Here is a 17,557-nt window from a genome sequence, read left to right as displayed (position 1 = left end):
ATATTAAATTAAGTTCTTTATATATTTTGGGTATTAACTCCTCACTGAATGTATGATTTGCAACTGTCTTTTCCCATTCAGTAGGTTGCCTTTTCATTTTGTTGATGGTTTCCTTTGCTGTGCAGAACCTTTTTAGTTTGATGAATTCCCATTTTTTAGTTTTAGCTTTTCTTGCCCCGTATGAGGAGACTTATCCAAAGAACTATTGTTAAGACTAATGTCGAAGAGCTTATGGCCTATGTTTTCTTCAAGGAGTTTTATGATTTCAGATCTTACATGTAAGTCTTTAATTCATTTTGAATTTACTTTTGCATATGGCATAAGGTAGTGGTCTGGTTTCATTCTTTTGCATGCAGCTGTGCAGTTTTCCCAATACCATTTACTGAAGAGTCCCTATAGTATATTCTTACCTCCTCTGCTGTAGATTAATTGAATATATATATGTGTGGATTCACTTCTGGGCTCTCTGCTCTGTTCCATTGGTCTATGCATCACACCCCAAGTTCTTGAAACCCTCCACCAGTCTGGGACATTGATGGTCACCAGCAAGGAGATGGAGCTCTCTCTGACCTTGAGCCCATATGCCCTGTGGTCCATATAAAGTTAGAAGCTCCCTCACAGAGCAGGCACAGCTAGAGGATCTCCTCTGTACTTCAATGGTGGCTCTGGTGTCCTCTTGGTGGAAAAAAGCCTTCTCTAAGTCATTCAGACCTTCTCTCAGACAGCCCTCCTATGTTCCAACTGGATAAGGCCACTTCTCCATGCTCCCTTAATCCCTTGTGAGCCCCTCAATCATGACTTCCATAATACCTTCTTATGACCACCCGCTAGAGACAGTGAGTAGCACAGGGGCTAAGAGTATGTCTTATTCAACACCATAGCTCTAATAAGTGAGCACAATGTCTGACCCAGAGAAAGTGCTTTGTATTTGTTATAAGAATGAATGACTGGATCTTCAAGTTGATCAGCACACTATGGTTTTATCTTTTCAGATCTATAATAACCCAGTTGCTCCCAAGTTAGATTTTCCCAAATTGTATTCTGTGAAATGGCAACAATCCACAAGATAGCTCTTGTCCCAAAAAATTAATAAACAAAGGGTAAAAAATAAAAATAATTCTTGATATTTTTTTCTAAAAATGTAATTAACACATATACATAAGAAGTGAGTGTGTGTGCGTGTGTGTGTGTGTGTGTGTATTCTTTATTATTACAGCATATGATGCATGATGCTCTGGTCAGAAGAAGTGGAGAAATGACACACACAACATTAGAATGCCTGGTGGTCTTGTGAGAAATTCCTGATTCACAAACCAAGAACATTCCGCGATAGCATAGTGGATAGACAGCTCTAACCAGCTCATGCCTTTTGGATGATTGGCAGTCTGTGTTACATATATTTCTTATAAGAGCACCATATATTTCTGACATTATTCAATGTTTGTTGCATTAAACATATGAAATTGTGATAGTTTTGATTGATAATGATAAATTGATATGATAAATTCTTCCAACAATTAAGTCATCAGAAAAATGTTTAATTGTCTATTTTAATCAAAATGTGCATTATGCTTATAAGTTTCTTTGTTATCCCATCAATATACTATTTCTTAAAACTTTCTTAGAAACATGAGTCTGAGAAGTACTACTCTTACTCAAACATATTATTGAATTCCTTCTGCTCCAACTTGCTGGTTTCCTGGGGAAAATGGGCCTGATATCTGGAAACAGGAAGAAGAGTGGATGGGAGTTGGAGGTAGTAAAATGAGATTCCACAAAAGTTAAAATTTAAAAAGACATGAAGCTCTTATAAACCCACTATTAACAGCATGGTGAGGGAGCTGTAAAACATATGTAGATAAACAGAAAGGAGTTTGTAAAGGATAGAAACTCTTGGGTTAGATTTTTAAACAAAAACAGTGATTTGTCTATATAAAATGCTCATACACAAATGTCATAGAAAGTTTAAAATAACAAAGATGTAACGTTGTAAGTCAGATAAACAAAGAGAAAGCATAGAAAGTTATTTTTTAAGACAAAACGATTTCAAAAGGGGAAAGGAAACAATATTCATTTCATATTGATAATATTTACAACCCCAATGGGGACATAACAGTAACCAGCTCACTAAAATGGAAAAAAAAAACAGCAGTTTTGAAAAGTAGGAAAAAATAAAAAAGCAAAGATTTCAGATATTCACCAAAGTTCTACTTAGATATTTTATTACTTTTAAATAAGAAAATGGAATGAGTAAATATTTTCATCTAAAAGTTTTTTCTTTTTTTAATAAACTCAATATCAGAGAAAGAGTGATAGGAAATAGAAAAGAAATTATAAAGACTAGTATTACTTTGAATGCAGAAATAAAGCATATAGTGACATCACATATAAATCCAGAGGCTGCTTCTTTGAGGTAAAAACAAAAGATCTTTACAAACTTGAGGCAAATCTATTGAAGAAAAAAGAAATTAATTAGAAATTCAGAGGAATGTAATATAAATGGGAGAAATAAATGTCAAAAGAATGTTATACACAACTATGTTCTGATAATTTTGAAAATGTTGATTAATTTAGAAATATGGGGAAATTGCAAATTACAAAAATAGGTTCAACAATAAGTAGGAAAAAAAGATACAGATAGCAATAACCAAGGAACAAATCAAGAAAATTATCTTCAAGATCACCCTCTTTTTTAGCTTTGCAGCTCGCCCCAGAGCCTCCAAACCTTATAGGGTGAATTCTTTCATATTTTAAGGAAAGAGATTTTCATACTATTTGAAGTGTTCCAGAACAGAAAAATATGAAAAGTTATCATTTATTTTACAATGCTATCATAAATCCTAATATTTGAGTGAAGGGAGTCAAAAGGTACAAACTTGTAATTATAAAATAAATTAATCATAAGGAAGTAATATACAGCATGGTAACTATAGTTATTTTTTCTTCTGTTATTATTTTTTCTACCTACAATAAAATGCACAAATCTTAGCATACAGCTTGATGGGTTTTGACATGTGTATACACTCATGTAACCATCGCCAAGATCAAGATAACATACATTCTCATTAATGTTTTTCTCCTTCACCTATTTCACCCATTCCCTGACCCTCTCCCCTGTGGCAACCACCAGTCTGATGTGCCTGTGAGTCTATTTCTGTTTTTGTTTGTTTATTTGTTTATTTTGTTTTTTAGATGTTACATATAAGTGAAATCATATATTTGTTTTTCTAAGACTGACTTATTTCACTCAGCATAACACATGGCGCCTATAGTTAATAATATCGTGTTGCATATTTGGGAGTTGCTAAGAGAGTAGATCTTAAAAGTCCTCATCACAAGGAAAAAAAATTTATAATTATGTATGGTGACATATTAACTAGATTTATTGTAGTGATCATTTTACAATATATATGAAATATATTTACATATACAATATATTCTACAATATAAAATATATACAAATACAGAATATTTATATTGTATACTTGAAATATAATAAGTCAATTATACCTTCATTTTTGAAAAAGGAGTAAATCTATACATCTTGTGTTCTCATCACACCAAAAAATGTAAGCTGATGGATGTGTTAATTAGCTTGATTGTGGTAATCAATTCACAATGTATACTTATCAAAACTTCAGGCTGTACACTTAAAGATACACAATTTTTATTTGTCAATTATACCTCAATGACGCTGGATGGGTAAATAAGCTTTTTAAAAATCTTACGGATAACACCCAAAATGGGTAATTACAGTTCAATATTATACATTAATATGCTTATGAGAATTCTAAAAAAATGGTAATGAATTGAATTCAATAGCATATTGAAAGGAATGATTCATCATGACCAAGCACAGCTTATCCTAGGAAGGCAAGCATCCTAAATTTCCTCTTAGTGAATGAAGAGTGGAGAAATACGAAGATGATTTGACAATAACTATAGTGAAGAACTACCTGAATGAATTTTAAAACATATCACAGGACTATAGTTGATAAAATGATGTAACACAAACACAAAAAAACACAAGCAGACAAATGGACTACAACGAACAGGAGAAATAGGCTCCATTTTACATTTAAATAGGACATAATAACTATGACAAATCACAAGTCAGCAGGGAGGGAAAGAGATGGGAGGGTACGGGCGGGGAGGACAGGAGAGCCATTGCCCTCTCTCAAAATCAAAAGTTGGCTGAAGTTCTCCCTGTTTAGGCTTCAAAAGCCAACTTAGAATGAATGGGCACCAGGGAGAGGGATTTCTGCTCAATAAACAGAACATAGAAAATAAATAGAAAAACATCATAGCTGTCAGCCTCGGCCAAAGAGGGATGGTCCTGCCTCCTAAAAGTGCATGCAGAATCTGCTATTTAATTTATGAAAACTAGTGCAAAATGATAATGTGGGCTCCTTGTTCAACATTAAGCCTCTCAAGAGGCGACTGCAGAACACTAAACTGAATACACCTGTGGGGCTGCATAGGTTGCATCAGCCCTGGGTGCTCTGCATCACCCATCATGGGGAAACAGGGACTGGAGGAAACCCCGGTGTGGACATTGTTGGGCTTCAGGCACAAGACTGGTAACAGACTACATGTTTCAGTCTAAGTTAATCAATGATAACCATTCCCCTCTCTCAACTTTTCATCAAAATTAAGAGGTTGGATAAACACACCCTCAGGCTGCTACTTTAAGACTTATCTCCGTCTCCATTGAATTGCCGGGAGCAGTGCCCATGTTACAGTGCTTGCTTAGTGTATGTGTGGAAGTTGCTGAAATACAAAATATTACTTGGCATTATATGACTTTACAGTTTCACAGCATTTCCACACACAGACCTCTTTTCGCATTAATAGAAAAACATTATTTTGTCAATTTTACCTGAAAGGAAAGTCAGACCCAGATAAGTTCTGATGTGCCCAAGTCACACAGCTGGTGAATTGCCATCTAGGCTCTCCTGATGTGAAATCATTTGGTTGTTTACTTATCCATCTTTCCATCAGTCTGAACACCTGCTCTGTACAAGGCCCCCTGCTGGACCCTGGGAATGGGACCTCACAGTTTAGTGGGGAAGACTGCCAAGTAAACAAGATCCACCACAGCACAGGGTGAGTAAAAAGAATGGATGTTAGTGCCAAGAGAAGAATGAACTCTATCTAAAGGGACCAAGGGAGGCTTCACAGAGCAAACCACCACTGAGCAGTCTTTGATGGATGAAACTGAATGTTTGCTGTCAAACGGCTGTGTTGAACAAAGAAAGGCATAAGCTCCCCTGGGAATTTTGCTGGATAAAAAGCTTCTCACCCAGTTGATTTATTCCCACCAGTGGGAACTTTGTGCCACAGAGAACCATTTGAAGGTACTATTTCCCTTGCAAGTGAGTCTGGGTTAGGAGGGGACCAGGAGCTGGGAAAAACCAGGAGTCCAGTAATAGTCCACATGTGAGAAGTACTTTCTAAGCATCGGACAAAAGTAATGCATCCCCTTTGGACCTCAAAGGCACCTGGCCAGCTCAGTAGACAGGATCCTATTCATGGTTCACAGATGGCAATCATACTGAGCATGTCCCAGACCTGTTCTGGGCCACCCACTAGCAGGTATCAGAATCTATGTGGCTTACCTCCTACTTCAAGGCTCTGTCCACTTGCCACACAAGGAAGATAAGAGCCCTGCCTAATAGCCAGGCAAACGGGCCTCTCTATTTTTTAGTAACTCTCTTCATCTTTGTAAGTCAGTATTATCTCCAGGGCAAACATGAATGATAGTGTCTGCCACCTGCCTGTTAATCATAATAACCTACCTGAGATATCACCTGGGTAACCTAGCTCCACAACAGATGATCAGATACTCCGCCAACAGGGACTACATTGCTCTAATGAGCTTGTAGCAGGTAGAGCAGTGCTGTGAACATAACAGCAGTTGCCTCGGTGGCATTTATTGTAATATTTAAAAGCAGTGTGAATATGGAGAAGAACGGCTGCCTTCGAGCTTTGGCTCTGCCACTCGCTGCTGTAGGTAGGTGCCGCGCGGGACTCTCAGCCCGTTTCCTTTCAAGGAAAATGGGTGTAAGGTTACCTCTTATAAGGTTGTTATGAGCAGGAAACACATAATAGATGTGAAAGTAGTTTTTAATTTATAAAATGCTATAGAAATGCTGGCCTTTATTGCTGTTAGCAATATTATTCCATTACACTCATGTATGTATTATAATTACAACCACATCTCCTTATAGTTTATGTGGGGCCCACATTACTTCTAGGAAATAATCATATTGAGGCAGGAGGAATTTAACCGTAAATCACTCTAAGACATGTAGACTGTAGGATCTCAGTTGGGACCAGACCCCCACCTTATCATCACTGATGAGTCACAGCCAAGGCCCAAATTATGCTTTACAAAGGAAATACCACAAAATCTGAGGAAGTGGCCAACATCTTCTAGTAGAGGCTGGTCCATACCTGCCTCCCAAGAAACTGGTATCTAAGAAGGGGAACCAAGACATGCATAAAATATCAAAATTTAAGGCATTAAGGCCATTAGCTTGATACAAGTAAAATGATAGGGAGGTATAGAGAAGAGAAATATCACCATTATCTGGGGAAGGAAATCAAAGTAGTCTTCCTGAAAGAGTAATTTGAATTGGGCTGTGCAAGGCACACAGATGACTAGTTTGGCAAAGTGGAAAGAACATGGACTCTCAGTTCAGCAAATGAGCAGTTGTTGATCCTGGTCAGATAACAGCCTCTCCCTCTGAGGCTTCGTTTCCTTATCTGTAAATTAGAGATGAAGCTACCCACTGGGATAGGATTACTGTTAGGGTTAAATTAGTAAGCAAATGTTAATTTCAACTATAGATACAAAAAAGAAGTTAGTTTCTAACCAATTTTCCTGCCCCTCGCTGAGCTAAATTATGTTGCTAAAAACTGAAGATAATATATCAACAGGGGATATTTATGTAACAATCTGTATGTTCAACAGGGTGCTGAGAGCAACTGGAGAATCACGGAATTACAGCATTTCTTAAATCCTAAGATGCCATTGATTTTAAGAAGCACTGCTGATTTAATAACGTTCAGGTTGAAGAGGGGAAAAGGAAGAGCCTTATGTGTATATATCAACTGGAAGACCTATACTGATTTCAGAAAAATTAAATTTGAAAGAAAAAGTATGTCTTTGAATTTGAGGAAATGTGGTCTACTCTCAAAAAGTAAACAGTTCGGTTGTCAAGATAAAACTACATGGATGAAGGAGAAAAAAGAGCTCAAGCAGGGCATGGTTTAAATACTGAGGTCTCAAGTCAGTCTTTCTGCAAAGTGCCTGCAGATCTACAAAGATCTGTACTGCTTACAACCCACAGCTGTAGGCCAAGTGTGCAGACATTCTTGAGCAGGCTTAAAGATACCTGTAGATACCCACCATTTGGTAGCCTACAGAATTGCAAATGTACATTCAAGTCAAACTAGTTCAACTTCAACATTTCCTAAGCATCTACTTTGTGCACATTGTTGAGCTAAGCACTGTGGGAAGACACACCACCTTGCTCATTCCTGCTGTCCCACAGTCCCTGGCACAGCACGCAGCACAAAGTAGGTCTGATGGGTGTTTTGCCAAAGTGAGCCAAACTGATTCTACTGTCCAAGTGAAGTTCAAAATCTCATACAAATGAAATACAGCCCTCAATCATTTGGTCAACAGTCTGGATTACTGCTTCTCAAAGTGTTTATGGTGAAGGACCAGCTTTTTGTTCTCAAACTGTGGCCAACAGATACTTTTGTAAAGTACAGAATACATGATTGGATACCATGGTGACATCAAATTGCTATAAAATCTCTCAGCATTCACTTGGTTTCTGAACTTATCTCAGCAAGGACCTATAACCGATTTGCAGACTGACACCAGAGTGACACCAGGACATGAAACATACTTTGACTGCCACTGTCTATGTGATTCTAAAATCCTCATTATCTGAAAATCCCAGAATGACTGGGAAAATCAAACAATTGGGAGGTTTTATAAATCATTTAATAAAGATGATGATGGGAATATCATTTTTCAGGTGCTTCCTATGTGGAAGACACTGTCAGTGATTAGGAATTAGCCTAATCATATTTTTTAATTGAGGAGATATGCTCACTGCTGTTTAGTAAGAGAGGCTGATCAGGACACGCCTCGGTTCTGTTTGAGCAGCGCAAGAGACAGTACTGTTGGCAGTAAAAAACCTAGAGGTTCTGGAAGCCATGTGGGTGCTGGCATAAGCCTTGCATTGTTATTTCTCGTCTATATGAAATAGAGCACAGGACCTCCACCTCTCAGAGTCTCAGTTTTCCTCTCCGGAGGCCCTCCACAACACATGGTTATTTTGTAGACAATGGCTTGTTATGGTGTCAATATCATAAAAGAAGCAATCCAGTGGTTTGTTTCACATTCAAGTGAAGAATACAGGCAGAGAGAAAAGTTCTGATGAGACCCTCAGAAGAGTAAAAAGCCTCAAAGGCTCCAGGATGAAGACCATCTGAAGGATGACAAGAACTTGGCTTAAAGGAGAATTGACTTAGAAGACAACAGAGTTGTCTTCATTTCAGAAAAGCTATTGCAAGGGAATGAACACAGGCCTCTTCTGGGGGCCTCCAAAGAGCCTAGAACCACAACCAGTATAAAAAAATTATAAAGGGATAGATTTCTGCCCAAAGAAACAAGTTTCTGGTGTCCGGAATCTTCCAAAGATACAAGGGGCTGGCTTGCCTGGAAAGGACGGATATGGTGTGTGAAGCCTGTGTCCACTTGCCAGGGAGCCTGTAGTGTGTTACCCCAACTTCAGATCAAAGCTCAGTCTAGGTCATCTCCAGATGTCCTCTGGACCTGCCTTGACAACTCTAAAAATACTTGAAGCAATGTTTTCACCATGGAAAGAGCCCCCTCAGCTTCCTGTTAGTTTGGGCATATAAGGTAGGAGAGCCAGAAAGATGTCAATCGATTAATCAGAGCTACTGAAAAGAGCGGTGCATGCTGAAAAGTGGTCTTAATATCTCTTTTATTTGTCTAGACCTGTATCATATATGAAACTTCTTCACACATTGCCTAATTGGGAGGTAAGTATTGCTATTTATTTTACAGAGATGAAGCAAAGGCTCAGAGAAGTTCCTAGTTCAATAAAGAATAGGCACCCCATAAGTTAGAAACCTGGGGTTCAAATCTGATGCACTGATTCTCAGTGTCCATCTCCACTCACTGCTTAGTCTCCTCCCATCCTTCTGAAATACAGGGTCCTTATCCTAGGTAACCATACTTACCCCAGCACTTAGACGGCTCGCGCAGGCCAGATGTGGCAGCATTTGAAAATACCTTGAACAATTGGAGTGATTACCTTCCTTCCTTCCTTCCTCCCTTTCCCCTTCTCTCTTCTTTCTTTCCTTCCTTAAAAGTTTACTGAATAGATTTAATGTTCTAGGGACTATGATAATTAGCTGGGAAGCCAAGATGCATGATATATGGTCTTTGCTGTCAAGGAGCTGCCAGTCTCATGGAGGGACACAGATATGTTCAAGAGCAAATCACAAAGTGTGCCAATGGTGCAAAAGTAGAAATGTATATAATGGAGGTAGGGTGATTAATTCAGGTTGGGGAGTAGGATGCTTAGAGAAGTCTTCCTGGAGGAGGTGACATATGAGTTGGGTTTGGAAGCAAGACTTGCAGTTCGCCAGGCATAAAGTGTTGGGAAGGTTTGGGTAGGGAGAAGAGGGTACAGGGAAAGGAAGATAAGGCATGGAGATTCAGAACAGCATGGTGTGTTCAGCGGTCTAGAAGTAACACAGTAGAGATGAGTAAGGACCAGGAATGGTGACAGATGGGATTAGGGAAGTCAGAGGGGTCAATGGGAAGTTTCAGTGCCAGCTTGAGGAGTTTGGGTTTTAGCCTAAGCACCACGGTGGGTAGGGGTGAGGGGTCCTGAAGCAGTCAGTCCAAGGAGAGACATCCTCAGAGTTTTAGAACTAGCACTTGGGTGCCAGAATATAAAGTGGATAAGAGGGGAAAGGCTAACCCTTCTCTGTCTCCTCCTCTGTGTTCTCAAATCCACTCTCAGCCCTTCTGTGCCCAGCTCTCTGTCCCAGGAGGCTGATCCCTGCTAATTGCACCTCTGGGTTTCCTTGAACAAGACTTTTGGGTTCAACAATGGGAAGCACCAGCAAAGAGAAGGGAGGCGGGTGGAGGGAGCATTGTGTGATTTCTTCCCTGTTCCTTTCCAGCTTCCACATAACCTTTCTGGTATTTCCCTCCATTTAGCCCTTTTTCCATAGTCCTCGTTCTCACTGGGCTTCTTCCCCGCGTCCCTTCAGTCCGAGAGGTGGTAATGGCTGCCAGCCACCGCTCATCTCTGGGTACCTCACCATCCCCTTTTCATGCCATAAACCCGCCTACCCTCTCTGTGTAGTCTCCTCTTTCATGGCTCTTCATTTCAACCATGTGACGTGAGTTCTGCCATGACCTTGGCTAACACAGGGGTTACAATATAAGATTAGATAAAGGCCTGGAGAGGGACAGGTCCATTACAGTAATCTGAGAGAGGGTACAGAAGTAGTAAGGATAAAGAAAAGAGAGTAGAGCGGAGAATCTTCCCAAGGAGGAAGCCAGGGATTTGATTTCAGCTTGTGCAGAGCCTCCAGGAGGAAAGGTTTCTGGGGGTCTGAATGGGTGGGGGGGCTTTCCCCAAAATGGAGAATTCAGGAGGAGAATCAAGTTCTAGTGGACTGAGGAGGCCAGTTTTGATCAGCTGAGTTTGACATGCCAGTGGGAAATCAGGAGGAGATGTCCAGAACATGGGTGGATCAGCAGGTCTGGCCTGAAGATTCAGCCAAAACACCAGCAACACAGAGCTCATAATTAAGTTTAGTTAGTTAAGGTAAGTTAGTTAAGCATAGAGAAATAGTCAACCACAGAGAAACGAACTAAATTTGCCATAAGCTCATCCTATTGGTTCTGTCTTAATAGTTATTGATAAAGAAGTAGAGTTATAATGACCCAAGATCCCACAGAAGACTGTGTTCAGAAACTGCTTGCCTTGTACCCTGATTAATTGCTCCCTCTTCAAGATGTAAGGGTTTGTTATTCAAATCCACAATTTTCCCTGGTGTTCCATTTAGTCATTCCTATTTTTCACCACCAGATTGTTTGCTGGGGAAAAGAACAAAAACAGCAACAGATGTCTTTGTTTTGGGGTTTTGCAAAACTCTCTGGTTAAGATAACACTTTCAATTAAAGAAATTATATCATCCAAATACCATATGCCAACAAGCCCTCATTTGCAAAAATCACCTGCTTTCAGAAATTGTTTGAAGAGTCCTCTCAAATCACCACTCAGTAGCTCAGCTGAGTATCTAAACAGGTCCCTTCTCTCATCTGCTCTGGATTCTGGAAGCTTAAGTTCAGAAAGCTAAAGTCAAGAGGGTATCCTCTGATTTGTCCTCAGGCCTCTACAAATATTCATCAACAAATTCCTCAGGCTTCACGCACATGCACACACATATGCACACACACATACATATCCTACATGTGTGTAGCCTGTGCTATTCATTGTATATCCAGGCCTGGCACATTTTAGGCACTTAGCAAATAACTGTGGAATACATTCGTTCATTTCTTCTTTCTTCCCTCATCCTCTTCATCTTTGGTTCTTCTGCAGCATTTTCAGAAAGACACCTGTGCCACATGGTTGGTAAGCACTGCAAGTGCAAAGATAACTGGGCAGATTCCCTGTCCTCAAGATACCCACAATCTTGAAGGGAGATAACCAGGTAAGAGAGTTCTAATCCCAGGAAGAATATGAGCTTCTGAAGTGCAGGAACCAGTCCTGTTTATCTGTGTTTTACCACACAGTACCAGAAACTCAATAGGCATTCAGTTAACAGTCTGTTGAAAGAAGCATGCCCTACCAGACAAGCAAGTGCCATGCTGCCGAAACACAGGGAAAATTATGATAAAATTCTGAATGGGAATGAGCCAAGAAGGACTCATGGAGCAATGGAATGTATAGTGAGTGCTGGGAGAAGATAGGGGAATGTAGGAGGGTAGGGCCTGCTAGGCTGTAGGAAGTACTCCAACCAAAGCATGAACAGTGCTTATAACTTAAGTGACTTTTAATGGTGAGCAATCCAGTTTGACCACAACTTCAGGTGAGACGAGGACTTAACATGATCTGAGTCTCATTACAGAAGATCTTTAATGCTTACTTCAAGTCTGGACTTTGTTAGACCCTGGGGAAACACTCTAGGCTGTGACAAATATGAAGTATCTCATCCAACTCAAACCTACTGCAATAGACTCACTTCATTCTACCTTGTGTGTGGATTTTGGATGAAAGTTTCATCTTCTCTATTTGACTGTAAGCAATTTCAGAGTGGAAATTTGGATTCAATATTGTTGGAGTACTCTGCTGAATGTTCTCCATTTGCCCATCCAGACCCACTTTCCCTACTTCTCCATCTGACTCTGCTCTAGGAGGAGGATCTCATAAAGAACATCAACTGGCTCCCTTTCTCTCTGAATCCCAGTTGGATTGGGTCAATGAGAGCCACCAGCAGGAGATCAGAAAGGAAAGAGAGTGAAGTCGGAATATCAGTTCCCCTGGTTCCTTCTGTGTCAGGTTGCTGTGGGTTAGCTGTATGCCTCCCCCAAAGGCCACAGCTCCTGAAAGGTGGCCCTCTCTAGGTGAGCAGTCCTTTCTGGTTGTTTACTCTCCTTCACCTCACCTCTTCAGGCCTAGGAATAGTAAAATTTCCCTTCTGATTCTAGTCCTAGGATCCAGCACTATCCTTCATTGCTTTCTATAACCCTGTTTTTAACTTCTTAAATAATTATTCTCCTCAAATTACTCAGTTGAGTGTGCTAAGACTCTTGTACAAACACCTACCATATGTCAAGCACACTCTGAGATGTTTTCTGTACCTTTTTCATGTAGTCCTTCCAAAAAGATCTTAAGATAAATTTAGCATTTCTATTTTAAATGTAAAATATACCTAAAGTTCGCTAATTTTAGGTAACTGATAAATACCCATCTTCTACAACTCTAAATCCCCCCATTTAGAATAGTACTTACAACATGATAGCTCTTTGACTGAATATATGAGTGAATACAAGGTTGTCCATGCTAAATACTAATTTAAGTGTTAGAGATCCCAAGGGTTTTTTTTGAAATTCAATGATAGTGCGAGTAGCTTTGATGTCAGAAAAAGCAGAATTAAAATCCTAACTCTACCAAATGGGATTTATCCCAGGTATGCAAACCTGTTTCAATATTTGAAAATCAATTAAAGTAGTCTATCACATTAACAGAGTAAAAAAGAAAAAATCACATGATCATATCAATAAATGAAGGAAAAGATTTTGACAAATTCCCATTCTTGATAAAAACTCTCAATAAACTAGGAATAGAGTGGAACTTTATCAACTTGATAAAGATTATTTACAAAAAGTCTATAACTAACATCACATTTAATGATAAGAAACTCAAACTTTTCCAGTAAGATCAGGTCCAAGTCAAAGGTGTCCCCTTTTACTACTCCTTTTAACATTGTACTGGAAGTCCTTACTAAAGCAATAAGGCAAGAAAAATAAATAAAAGGTATACAGATTTGGAAGTAAGACTAGAAAAGTCTTTGTTTGCAGATGACATGGTTGTCTATAAAGAAAATCCAAAAGAATCAGCAAAAAAGCTCCTAGAACTAGTAAGTGATTATAGCAAAGGTTCAGAATATAAGGTTAATATATAAGTCGATTGCTTTCCTATATACTAACAATGAACAAGTAGAATTTGAAATTAAAAGCACAATACACTTAACATTAACTTCCCAGAAAATGAAATAATTAGGTATAAATCTAAAAAATATGTAAAGATCTATGTGAAGAAAACTATAAAACTCCGATGAATGAAATAAGAGAACTAAATAAATGGAGAGGTATTCCATGTTTATGGATAGTAAGACTCAATATTATTAAGATGTCAGCTCTTCCCAATTGATCTATAGATTCAATGCAATTCCAATTAAAATCCCAGCAAGTTATTTTTTGGATATTGACAAACTGATTCTGAAGTTTATAGGAAAGATAAAAGACCAGAATAGACACCATAATACTAAAGGAAAATAACAAAGTTGGAGAACTGGTGCTACCCAAATTCAAACTTGCTATAATTCTACAGTAATCCAGACACTGTGGTATTGGTGAAAGAACCAAAAATAGATCAATGGAACAGCACAGAGATCCCAAAACTATAGCCCCATAAATATAGTCAATTCATCTTTGACAAAGGAGCAAAGGTAATATAAATGGGACAAAGATTGTCATTTCAACAAATGGCATTGGAAGAACTGGACATCCTCATGCAAAAAAAAACATGAATCTTGACACAGACCTTACACTCTTCATGAAAATTAACTCAAAATGGATCATAAACCAAAATATAAAATTTAAAACTATAAAATTCCTAGAAGACAACCTAGATAACTTTGGGTATGGTTACTCTTTTTTAGATACAGCACCAAAGACATGATCCATGAAAGAAATAACTGATAAGCTGGACTTCCTTAGAAGTAAAAAATTCTGCTCTGTGAAAGATAACACAAGAAGATGAGAAGACAAGCCACAAATTGGGAGAGCAAAAGACACATTTGATAAAGGACTATTATCAAAAATATACAAAGAACACTTTAAACTCAGCAATAAAAAACAAAACAACCTGATTAAAACTGGGCCAAAGACCTTAACTAACACCTCACCAAAGTAGATATTGTATGGCAAATAAGTATATGAAAAGATTCTCCAGATCATATGTCATCAGGGAAATGCATATTAAAACAATGAGATGCTACTACACACTTTTTGGAATGGCCAAAATCCAGAATACCGACAACAGTAAATGCTGGGAAGGATGTGGAGCAGCAAGAACCCTCACCTGTTGCTGGTGGGAATACAAAATAGTAGAGCCACCTCGGAAGACAGTTTGGCAGTTTGTTACAAAACTAAAACATACTCTTATGGTATGATCCAGCAATCATATTCCTTGGTATTAACCCAAAGGAGTTAAAAACTTATGCCCACAAAAAAAAAAGACCTGCACATAGAAGTTTATAGCAGCTTTCTTCACAATTGTTAAAACCTGGAAGCAACCAAGATGTCCTTCTGTTGGTGAACAGATAAATAAATGGTGGTATGTCCAGACAATGAAGTATTATTCAGTGCTAAAAAGAATAAGCTATCAAACCATGAAAAAACATGAAGGAATCTTAAATGCATATTAATAAGCAAAGAAAGCCATCCTGAAAAGACTTCACACTATCATTCCAATTACTTGACATTCTGGAAAAAGTAAAACTATGGAGACAATAAAAGATCAGCAGTTGCCAGGAATACAAAAAGGTGGGGAGGAGGGAGAGATGAATAGGTGGAGCACAGCAGATCTGTGATTGAAGCTTCCTGTTTAGACAGTTCCTATTTTTTTTTACTTGGCCAACTCAGAAGTTCCATGTTGGGGACTGTGCAGGTGGAAGGGATGTGGCAAGAGAGAGAAGAAAGAACAAGACATATTTGAAAGCTCCTATGTGCCAGGTACTTTCATATCCCCTACTTGATTTAATTTTCACAAGAGTGCACATAACATAGGCAGAATCCCTTTTTTCACTGATGATCTCGGTGAAGTTCAGAAAAGTGAAGTGCCTTGCTCAAAAGTCGTGCAACTTGTAAAGAGTGAAATCAGGATTTGGGCCCAGGTCTTCTGGTCCCCAAGCCATATTCAGCCCTCCCAGTACCCAACTTAGAATCTAAACCACATCTTGCAGCCAGATAGATAAGATCTTTATGTGTTTTCTTCACTAAACTCAAACTTCTTCGACTAGAAGCAGCAAGCCATTCCAAGACACGTGATAGTTACTCACTTAGGAGTGAGCCACAGGTCTTTCCTGGCTGGCTTTGCCAACTCTTCTTTTTTAATTGTTTCTGGGGGAAGGGAAAGCTCCACATTAATGGAATTCCAAAAAAGAATGTTATGGTGACAAAGCAGGGAGAGAGCTCAGACAATAGGAGGAAATGTTGAAAGATTGCCTTTCATCTCCTAACAGCAGCGGAGGACCGCCTGTGACCCCTCCTGGGAACAGACCCCATGGGCCAAGCCCCACCACCACCACCACAGTGAGAAGCCCACATTTTGTGAGTGCATAGTTATTCTTCCTTCCTTTTTTAAAAAATATTTTTCTAACCTGGTCTCCAGAATTGAATATAAGCACTGCAAGGATGGTTTCATCCTTTCCAAAACAGCATTTTACTCTCCAGCCTCTATCTAATGCCCCTGTTGAGCATTTGAGTATCTAGATAAATGGATCCATGCCTTTGAAATCTTGGGAAAAAGAGGTGTGACATAACAAAACACATAAGCTCTGTTCTGGTTCTGTTTCATCTCCAAAGCAACTCTGTGAGAGCGAGCCTGAGGGAAAAAATAGGACAGGGGCTCTGATTTGCTAGTCTTGGAGCCTCTGCTGTGCTAAGAAAGGGAGGTGTTGTGAAGCAAGTGAGTTTGGACTGAAAAGCCCTGCTTTTGAATCCTGGCTCCTGCATATATTAGAGGCTGACTCAAACCATCTGATTCTTAATTTCTTCGGCAGTGCAGTGGGGACAGTGACATCCACCTCCCAGAGCTGTTGTGAGGATTCAAAAACCACCCTGTGCCACGGTTCGGCGTGTCTCTGGGCTGGTCTTCGGGGCGTAGGTGGGAGTTGGTTGACAGGTGCGGCAAGCCCAGCCCCAGCCCCTCAGCTGTTTCTGACAGGGAACAGAGGGGACACCTGGAAGCAGCTGGCTGCTGACAAGAAGTGACCCCAAGCTGAACCGTGGAGAGCCACAGCTCACTCACAGGTGGAAGTGAAAATTTTCAGACCCCAAAAGTTCCCCCAATTCAATGGGTCTGCCACTCTCTGTTCCATTTTTATTTATTTTTTATACAAAATGAATAAATGAATCTAGGAAAAGAGAATTGCCACAAATATAGCAACACAGATGTGGAGAGCGGGAGTCGAGAGGAATGAGGAGGAGAACTACTAAGCAAGTTGCTGGGGAGACCATTGTGGCTAAAATTGCTGGCAGAGCCAACAGAAACCCTTCAAAACCTAGCTGAGGCATCCCCTCCTCCAGGAAGGTTTTCCTGACCACCTGCTCTCAGACTGAGTTGGGTGCCTTCCAGCGTGTTCCACTAACCCCTGGGCTCAACTCCATCATAGCATTTATACACAGAGCACTGTATGTTTCCATTTGGCCTCTTTGTCAGCTAGCAGTGAGCTCTCAATAATCCTGTGAACCCAGCAGCCAGCACAGTGCTTGGCACACAGTATTTTTACCCAAAGTATTAAATGTTACTGAATACATAGGTATCTAACTGATTAAGTAACCCTGGGATCACTTCCCCCCAGAGCAGTACCACTGGGGTCCAATCTTCTCTGGGACACAGTCACAGGCAATGCTCAAAATCAGGTGGATGGTGACTGCATGGGGCCCTGGAAATCATCTCATTCGTGGTTCATC

The sequence above is a fragment of the Manis pentadactyla genome, chromosome 4, assembly GCF_030020395.1.
Source record: "Manis pentadactyla isolate mManPen7 chromosome 4, mManPen7.hap1, whole genome shotgun sequence".
In the NCBI taxonomy this organism is placed as follows: domain Eukaryota; kingdom Metazoa; phylum Chordata; class Mammalia; order Pholidota; family Manidae; genus Manis; species Manis pentadactyla.
Note: the sequence above shows the minus strand (reverse complement) of the source record.